Here is an 8776-nt window from a genome sequence, read left to right as displayed (position 1 = left end):
TTATTGTGTTTTCTTGTTTAACCAACAGTTGTTGGTTATTACAAAATTACAAAAATGTATGATGATAGTTAAATTCTATTAAAAAAAAAATATGATGATAGTTAAATTTTACTTTAGAGGCCAAATTCACAAAGATAGATAGATAGATAGATAGATAGATAGATAGATAGATAGATAGATAGATAGATAGATAGATAGATAGATAGATAGATAGATAGATAGATAGATAGATAGATAGATAGATAGATAGATAGATAGATAGACAACATAGTGCAAAATAAAAAAGAAATAAATTAGTTTTATTTATTCATTTATAGCAGACAGTTTAAACCAAGGCAAACATACAGACTGGAGTAAACGCTGTGGGCCTGTTGGTGTCTCTCTTACATCACCGGTCACACAGTTTGTCTAGGAACTATAGGATTTTGCCCGAATCAGCGCATTGCACAACTCAGACTACACCCTGTGTCTTCTGCTGAGAAAAAAAAAGCTTTTGAACGCCCTTTCTCAACCACAGTTAAGACATAAACAATTCTTTAAATTTATAAGCCCTAGAAGGACCTTCCCCTCGGTTGTCCACACAATTACATCATTGTCGCCTTGAAAATGCTTGAGTCTTGAAAGGCCTGGAAATAAATAAACAAAATGAATGGATAAAAACACACAATCTCATGCTGCCCAAGCAAGATAAGACTGTAGGTTCATTTAGCACACATTAAACAATAGCTGCCACTTTCTGTTTCTGTTCAAAAACAAGATTGTAAAAGACATTAACCCCCTGCATGGGAGTGATACATATGCTATGATATGAAGAGTGAAATATCAGATAAAAAAATGTGTGCACATTTTCAGTAAAGCCTCAGGGGTAGTCTAACTGGATCATGGACTGGAGTCATTACTCTGCGATAAAACATCTGTGAGATTCAATGAACAGCAGGCAGGGCTGTTATCACCATTGACATTGAGCGGGACATTGCCTCAAATATTCACATTAGTGTTAACAGATATGTACATATATGCTATATTATTACATTGGTGCCCTTAATCCTGAATGTAATGTTACATCCTTGTACAGATCAATACAGATCAAACTGCAATGACATGGAAAACAGGTGAAACATTGTGTCAAACAAGTTAAAAGGCTTTTCAGTCCACAAATCACCAGCATTCACCATGGATTTAATGTAGTAACTCTAACTGTCACCATTGTCTAGTGGGATAAATAGTCGTATGTTTTTACATTATTCAAACATTATTCAAGCACTTTCAAGTGCTTCACACTTTTTCCAGCACTTCAAAGCCCTAAACATTATCCAATTTAAATGTTATTTTTAATGTGATGACCAAAAACATTATTTGTTCATCCTTCAAAGATTGTCCCAGTTTGTAAAACTAAAAGTTTCAAGATGTAGGAAAACTAACACTTGGTGGCAAACTAATTTTTTACCACTATAACCAGTAGATGGCGGCAGAGGAGCACATATCGGCTTATTAGCCTTTCCACTCCCTGATACGTTTTAATTTACATTGAGACATTATGAAATCACTATTATAAAACATGAAATCATCAAGAAATCAATTTCTGAACTGTAGTATGAAGTAGGAAAAGTCACAAAGTCTCATGAAAAACGAACTTTTCTTCAAATTGCGGCTGAATTATATAGAAAGAAAGCAAAGAGCGCTCATTTTAAAGGAGTAGAATATAGGAAGAAAGAAAGAAAGAAAGAAAGAAAGAAAGAAAGAAAGAAAGAAAGAAAGAAAGAAAGAAAGAAAGAAAGAAAGAAAGAAAGAAAGAAAGAAAGAAAGAAAGAAAGAAAGAAAGAAAGAAAGAAAGAAAGAAAGAAAGAAAGCACACACACACACACACACACACACACACACACACACACACACAAATATTTTAGGGGAAAAAGATCCAATGCATAAGAGAATTGTTTTTGTTAGCCAGAAGCGGTCACACCAGCATTCTACAAATCACTTCCATACAAATACTCTGTTATGTTCTTATGTTTCAGGACACTATCTTGACTCTCCCCTTCCAGGCAGACTAGGAATTTTTTCAGCTCCACCAAGAAATCTTTGCCAGAAACATCATACACACGCCCTTTATCTCCGCTCTCCCTTCTTTTCAACAGAAGCCGCTCTGTGTTTAATTAAGAAAAAAGAAACAATAAGGGAAAGAAGTGTAGGAAAGCATTTGCCCCGAGCCTTTAAGAGCTCTAAATGCTCATTCCCCCCCCCCCCCACATCTTCTTGCTGCATTGACTTTTCACACACTGATCCTAGACTGTGGTTTATATAACCGTTTGGGTAGAATGTCACTCAAGGAGATTGGTGTCAGCGCTGATAACGTACCAAAGTGATCGGAGACCGAGATCTCGCCACCTAATTATGGAGCCTCTTGCCCGACGTGCATCTGGAAGAGAGTGATAAGAGGAATGCAGCTGATGGGAATAAAGCGTTTCTGAGGAGGGGGGGTTGCAGAGGCAGGCAGGGGTACCACAGCGTTCTGCGCTCCCTCTATATATCTCTCCGCCTGCTTAGATTCATGTTTGCTATACTGGCTCCAAATGCATTGGGGTTGGAAAGTGAGTGGGAGAGAGAAAGGGAGGGAAGGAGAGAGAGGGAAACTGAGTAAAGGTAGCCATTTTCTTAAGTCAAAATGAGATCAAAATGGGATGTGTTTGCAGTGAACAACTGCAGGTTTATCAGCTGTCACTACCCATAAGAACTCAACAAAGAGGCTGTGGTGGACTGAGCTACTGAGGTCTCCCTGAAGCAACAAACAGCCTTCATGCCACACTATAAACTGTGAGATTTCGGCAATCCTATGAGATCATTGCAATTCGCACTGTTCGACATGGATCTAATAAACTTGGGTAGGCCCTACGACATGTGTGTAGACTGATCGATGGTGACACCTATTGGACCAGGACGCAAGTTAGTATAGAAGAATAAAACTTCATCTGTATGTGCTAGTGGTAAACAAATAGAGAAATATGAATTGAACTTTGGTTTTTCTGTGCACTGACAAAAAGAGAAAGCGAAAGAGGAGAATACGAACGCGGCCATGACTGGGGAAAAGAGGCCAACTTGGTGTGACAATTTTGTAAATGGCTTCGCTATTTCATGTTGCATTTTTCTTGGCTAGTCAGTAGAGGTAGGCCGTAGCATCAAACGCACTGTGATCATGATCACACACATGATCACGCTACATTTCTGACACTGTCGTGACAATGGCCGTCTTTAAAGCAGCACTCAGTAGGTTTGGAAATTTCTTCGCTGTTTTCTCGCAGGTTTCTTTTTAGAGCTCCCCCTACAGTTTCGGAATAGATATTTGAGAAAACTGTCGTAAAACCATTGGCAACTTTCCCCCCTCCCATCTTCTCCCTCTGGTCACGTGCATTTGTTTTCAGAGAAGCCGCTGGCGAACGCACGGAGCCATGTCCACTGAGGTATGTATGATTAGAATGTGTGTATGATACTTACGTGTGCAGTGCCGTAAAGCAATTTGTTACATCGCGAGACTTGATATCACGCGATACTTCCTGACACGGAAAGTTGCAAGTGTGGTTTTTCCGCTCACAGACGCTTGGGGGGTGCGAGACGACCACCATTCAACCCGAAAAAAGTCATTTAACTATTCCAATGACTCCGAAGCTGTTCGGTTAACGTAAAATAAGTTACTTAGAGCACCTTTAAGCCTCTCTCCTGTACAACGTGGGACCACCGTTTAGGAACCACGATGATAGAACATGAACCATTTTTCATGTGGGACAGCCCAAAATCATGCAATGTGCATCAGGCATTAGAAGAAAGTGTTCTTTACCTTTAAAAGGTTCGGTCAGGCCCTTCATAGGAGCGTTCCTACATAGAATCTTTTAGAGGTTCCCATCATTTGATGGTTTTATTGATTTAGTTTTAATTCATTTAGTTGTAATTCATTTTTTGATCAAATGTTGTGAATTAAACAGCTCATAAACATAACTAGAAAAAACCTGTTAAACATAAAAAAATTTTTTTCCTTATATAAATTTGAGTCAAGAACCCCACTGAACCTTTATTTACTAAGAGTGCAGGCTCATTTTGTGTATGAGGAATATGTTCTTGGGACTGTTGTTAAATGTGTTAGAATAGACATCGATGTCCCCACACTGCCCCCCAAAAAATGTTCTGGACAAAATGTATTTTAAATTAATGCTATTAATGTGGCGAACAGGGCGGGGCCAAGAACCGCAGGAACGGAGCGAGGCCGGTGGCTCGATTGTTAATGAGCGTCACCTGTGCGCCACACCAGTCTGGAGTCCCACGGAGGAGCTCCGGAAGGATAAAAGGAGTGATGACAGTGGAAGACGAGAGAGGACCAGGCCTGGGACATTTATGTTGTGTTTTATTATGCTTATGTGGCAGTCGTCCATAAGGGGCTGAAACTTTACCGGTACTTTCGTTTTGTTGTATGTTCATTTTGGAATTTGTTGAACGTTCGTCAGTTCCCGCCTCCATCTTAAAATGTCAAAAACAGCAAGGCTTAAGAACATTTTTCAAATTAAAAATATAAAAACATTAAATTTAAATCTTCAATTAGGTAAATGCCAAACATATATATTTTAAATACATATATTTATATAAAACATATATTTTTAAAAATGGCCCAGAAATATTTGTACAAATATATATCAATAATATAATTATATGAGTATCATATATACATTATCATACATAACTATATATTATGTATGAGTATATATCAGTATACGTATATACAGTATATATATATATATATATATATATATATATATATATATATATATATATATATATATATAAGAATAGAATAATAGCAGCACTCTCAGCAAGCTAATTTGTACAAAGTAGGATTCATGTCTGTAGCAGACATAGGGCAGGGCAAGTAATGTACCTTACTGTATATTAAATGCTTTTGATTAAGGGTTTGTTTAAATATACAATATTAAGTATGAGCAATTGTTATAGTGATGTTTGATTTGGCAAGTACCACTAATAATCAGGCCCCTATAGATGATGGCTGTTGAGTTATGTTGTGTGTAGTTACACACCCCTGTTACATAAATATAGAGATAGGCTGTTCCAAACGATGATGTCGAATGCCAGAAACATGTCATATGGATGATGAGTATTCCGAACACGTGGAAAACCCCCTCACTGCTGCACTCTGGGATAACACACGTGACACCAGAAAAAAAAGGACTATTAAAACCACGTTCCGAAACCTATTACACCAAACGGAGAATTCACTGAACTGAAGGATCGTCAACAGTCGAGCTCATCCAATTGGATTCTCCTCTCTCCCAACCTCCAGATCCTTCTTTTCTTGTTACAGGAAGGAAGAGCTGGAATAGCTTTTCCCAGCACAACACTGGAGATCCTGCTGAACTACTGGAAGTGTTTTGGATTCCCCAATACATACTTTCCAGCTTTCATTTCCTCTGGCTTTCCTGTTTGCTTTAGAACATTTGGAAGGGAACTTTTCTCTTCCTGGCTCCCTTTATCAGATGATGACACACAGGGCCTTGGAAAAACAAATGCAGATGACTGTGGACTGCAAAAAAAGAAAGAAAAGCAAAAAGAGTTTTTGTTTTGATAAATTACAGTATTTTTATTTAAATGATACGTTCAGAAAAACGAAAAGTTACAGCATTTTTTGTTTAAATCCTTCAAAATAATACATTTTTGTGAAGTGTATCCTCAAAACAAGGAGAAATAATTGTACGATATTGGTTAAGATTTTTTTTTAATTATTAATCAAAATTACTTTCCCAGTAAATGTATCTTATTTTCAGGACAGGGAAACAAGACAATATTGATTTATAAGAAAAATATTTTTTGAAGTATGCCCAAGATTTATTCATTTTAAGGGGATGAATTATGTTTAGGCTGAAATGTATCGGTATAGGAAACATTTCCATTAGAGCTGAGAATTAGAATCTTTAAAGTATTCATTCTTTAACAGCGTTATCTTACTTTCAGATTCTGAAACATGCGTGTCAGCATGTTTTGCTTAAACTTCATGTTCTCAGGGCACAATAAAGCTCAGACGTCCAATGAGAGCACCTGTTTAGATTTCGCTTTAAATGTCCTTTAGGGGGCGCTAATGGACCACAGCACTCAGCACAGGCAAAACTGACAAAATCAGTGCAGTGCAGTCAGCATGAGATTTGCTGATATATATATATATATATATATATATATATATATAGACAATGCAAATGTGTAAAGATAATTTTCTTTGGCAGTTATACAATTAAATGCATTTCACGTGAGTTCAAAAATGAGAGGATTTGCTGTAAATAAACACGTTTGAACTCTTTTTTTCACAACATCTACAATAAAAGTCTTATTAAACCAGATTTACCAGACAACGAAGCAAAAAGTACTGTATAAAGTTCAAATAATATTGTTTCATGTGATAATATCTAAATTAATTGGTTTTATTGGAGTGCAAAATATTATTCAGTATGACTCAATCAACAAAAACATTTTGTAAAGCCACATAAATCTTATTTTTTCTTCACCATAATAGATGCATATTTTTCATAACATATATCATAGGAGCCAAACAAACCTTTTCTTCTTCATTTTAGAGCCTTTTATCAAACGAGCTGTTGCGTGTTATGACCTAAATTATGTGAAAGGTTACGTAGTCACATCAAAGCCAACGCTGCCATCCACGCTGCATTCAGCGAGCATCTATAATGTTCCTGGCGCACTACATTACTCTCTGCATCTAACCTGGACCCAATTACAGGGGCCCTGGAACAATTTCACAGAGCTTGTGTGGCTACTCAGCAGATAGAGTTGCCATGGGAGCCAGTGTGATTGAAAAAGAAAAATTACAGGCTGCCAAAAGGGAAAGAGAGAGACAGAGACAGAGAAAATAAAGAGCATTTTGCTCTCCACAACATATCAAGATATTAGATAAAATGTGAACAATTGTCTTTTCACCTTTAGAAATATCACAGTTAAAGTACTGCACATGCCCAAACAATCCAATTCCTAAGACTCACATTGATTTTCAGACACAGACATGCGAAATTCAGAAAAAAATTAAGTTGTGAAATCATAGAGGGTTCATTCGTTTGTTCATTCATTCATTCATTCCTTCATGCAGCGAAAAGGTAAAAAAAAAAAAAAAAATGGTGCAAAATTGTTGTATAATGATATTGTACTCTGTACAAAAAATCATATGATCAATAAGTTATGGCATCATCAAAATAGCAAGTTATACAATATTCAACTCATTTTTTTAAGTCAGTTTAATGTCATTTAAGTAGAAATGACCTAAACATAAAAGTTGATTGGCAGAAACTTATTTTTTTACAGTGACTATAAATAGTTTTTTTGTGCAAAATCTAGTTTATATTATTTATATCGATAGAGACAATCTTTTAGGCCTATTTGACAGTTGAATAACTTAAAAAAGGTAGGACTTTTTGTTTGACATTTTTCTAACCTTCACCTTTTGAACATTTACCATATTTTTATGACATTTACCATTATGGTATTTTGGAAGTATATATTGGAGTACCATGTACAGTACCGTGGTCCATGAATTTCAATCCAACTGTATTTTTTTAAGTACCATAGTATTACCATGTGATACTATGGTTAAAAAATATGTTAACACCATAGTACTTTTTGGACATATATGTAAATATCATGAATTTCCAAGTAGATGCAGTCTTAAAAACAAAGGTTCTTTATTGACATCAATGGTTCCAAGAAGAACATTTAACATCCATATAATCATTCCATTGCACAAAAGGTTCTAAAAGAGGTTCTTCAGATTTTTTAAATGATTTTCTCTAAGAAAATGTTTTAATTTAAGAACTTTTCACTGAAAGATTCTTTGGGGAACCAAAAATGTTTCTTCCATGACATTGCTGTGAAAACCTTCTTTTGAAACCCTTATTTTTAAGAGAGTACTTATACCATAGTACTTTTATAGTGCATCTCCAAAAGTCACGGAAGTACCATGGTACTTTTTTTTGTAAGTGACAGTAATCTATGATACTGAATGATTACCACATTCTGAAAGAATTATTAGCATGTATTACCATATTCATGTTCTGTACTATAGCACTCCAAGATACTGAGGATTATTATGGAATATCAAGTGAAAATTCTGACTTGAATCTGAGCGAACTGAAATTTTGAGGTTGGTTAAGATCACTGTACTTGAACATTAATAGAATGTAGTACATTTGACTAACGCGAGCTTTGATGTTAATGGGTATCTTTACACAGAGCAACAGCAGGCAAGTACACACACACACACGCACACACGCACGCACGCACGCACACACACACACACACACACACACACACACACACACACACACACACACACACACACACACACACACACACACACACACACACACACACACACACACACACACACACACACACACACACAGGGGCGCCGTATAGGGGGGAAAAGTTAGGACGATTCCAAGGGCCCCTGACTGACAGGGGCCCCAACAAATAGGTAAACAGTAATTAAAAAAATGTATTATATTATACACTATATAATTCATCATCATTGAGTATATTTCAAATAGTAATTAAATTAATGATGTCTTTGATTGTACTTATTTTGGAAATCAAAGTTAAATATCCCCATTGACCAAAAAGTAAACATCCACCCCCCTGTATCTGCATGAAATGGTTTGGTCCTGCCTTAGCGCACTCATCATCAGTAGCCGCGTTTCTATTGACTAAAACGTCATTTTCCTCT

This window comes from Phoxinus phoxinus (genome assembly GCF_949152265.1).
Source record: "Phoxinus phoxinus genome assembly, chromosome: 13".
Classification (NCBI taxonomy): domain Eukaryota; kingdom Metazoa; phylum Chordata; class Actinopteri; order Cypriniformes; family Leuciscidae; genus Phoxinus; species Phoxinus phoxinus.
This window is presented reverse-complemented; position numbering follows the sequence as displayed.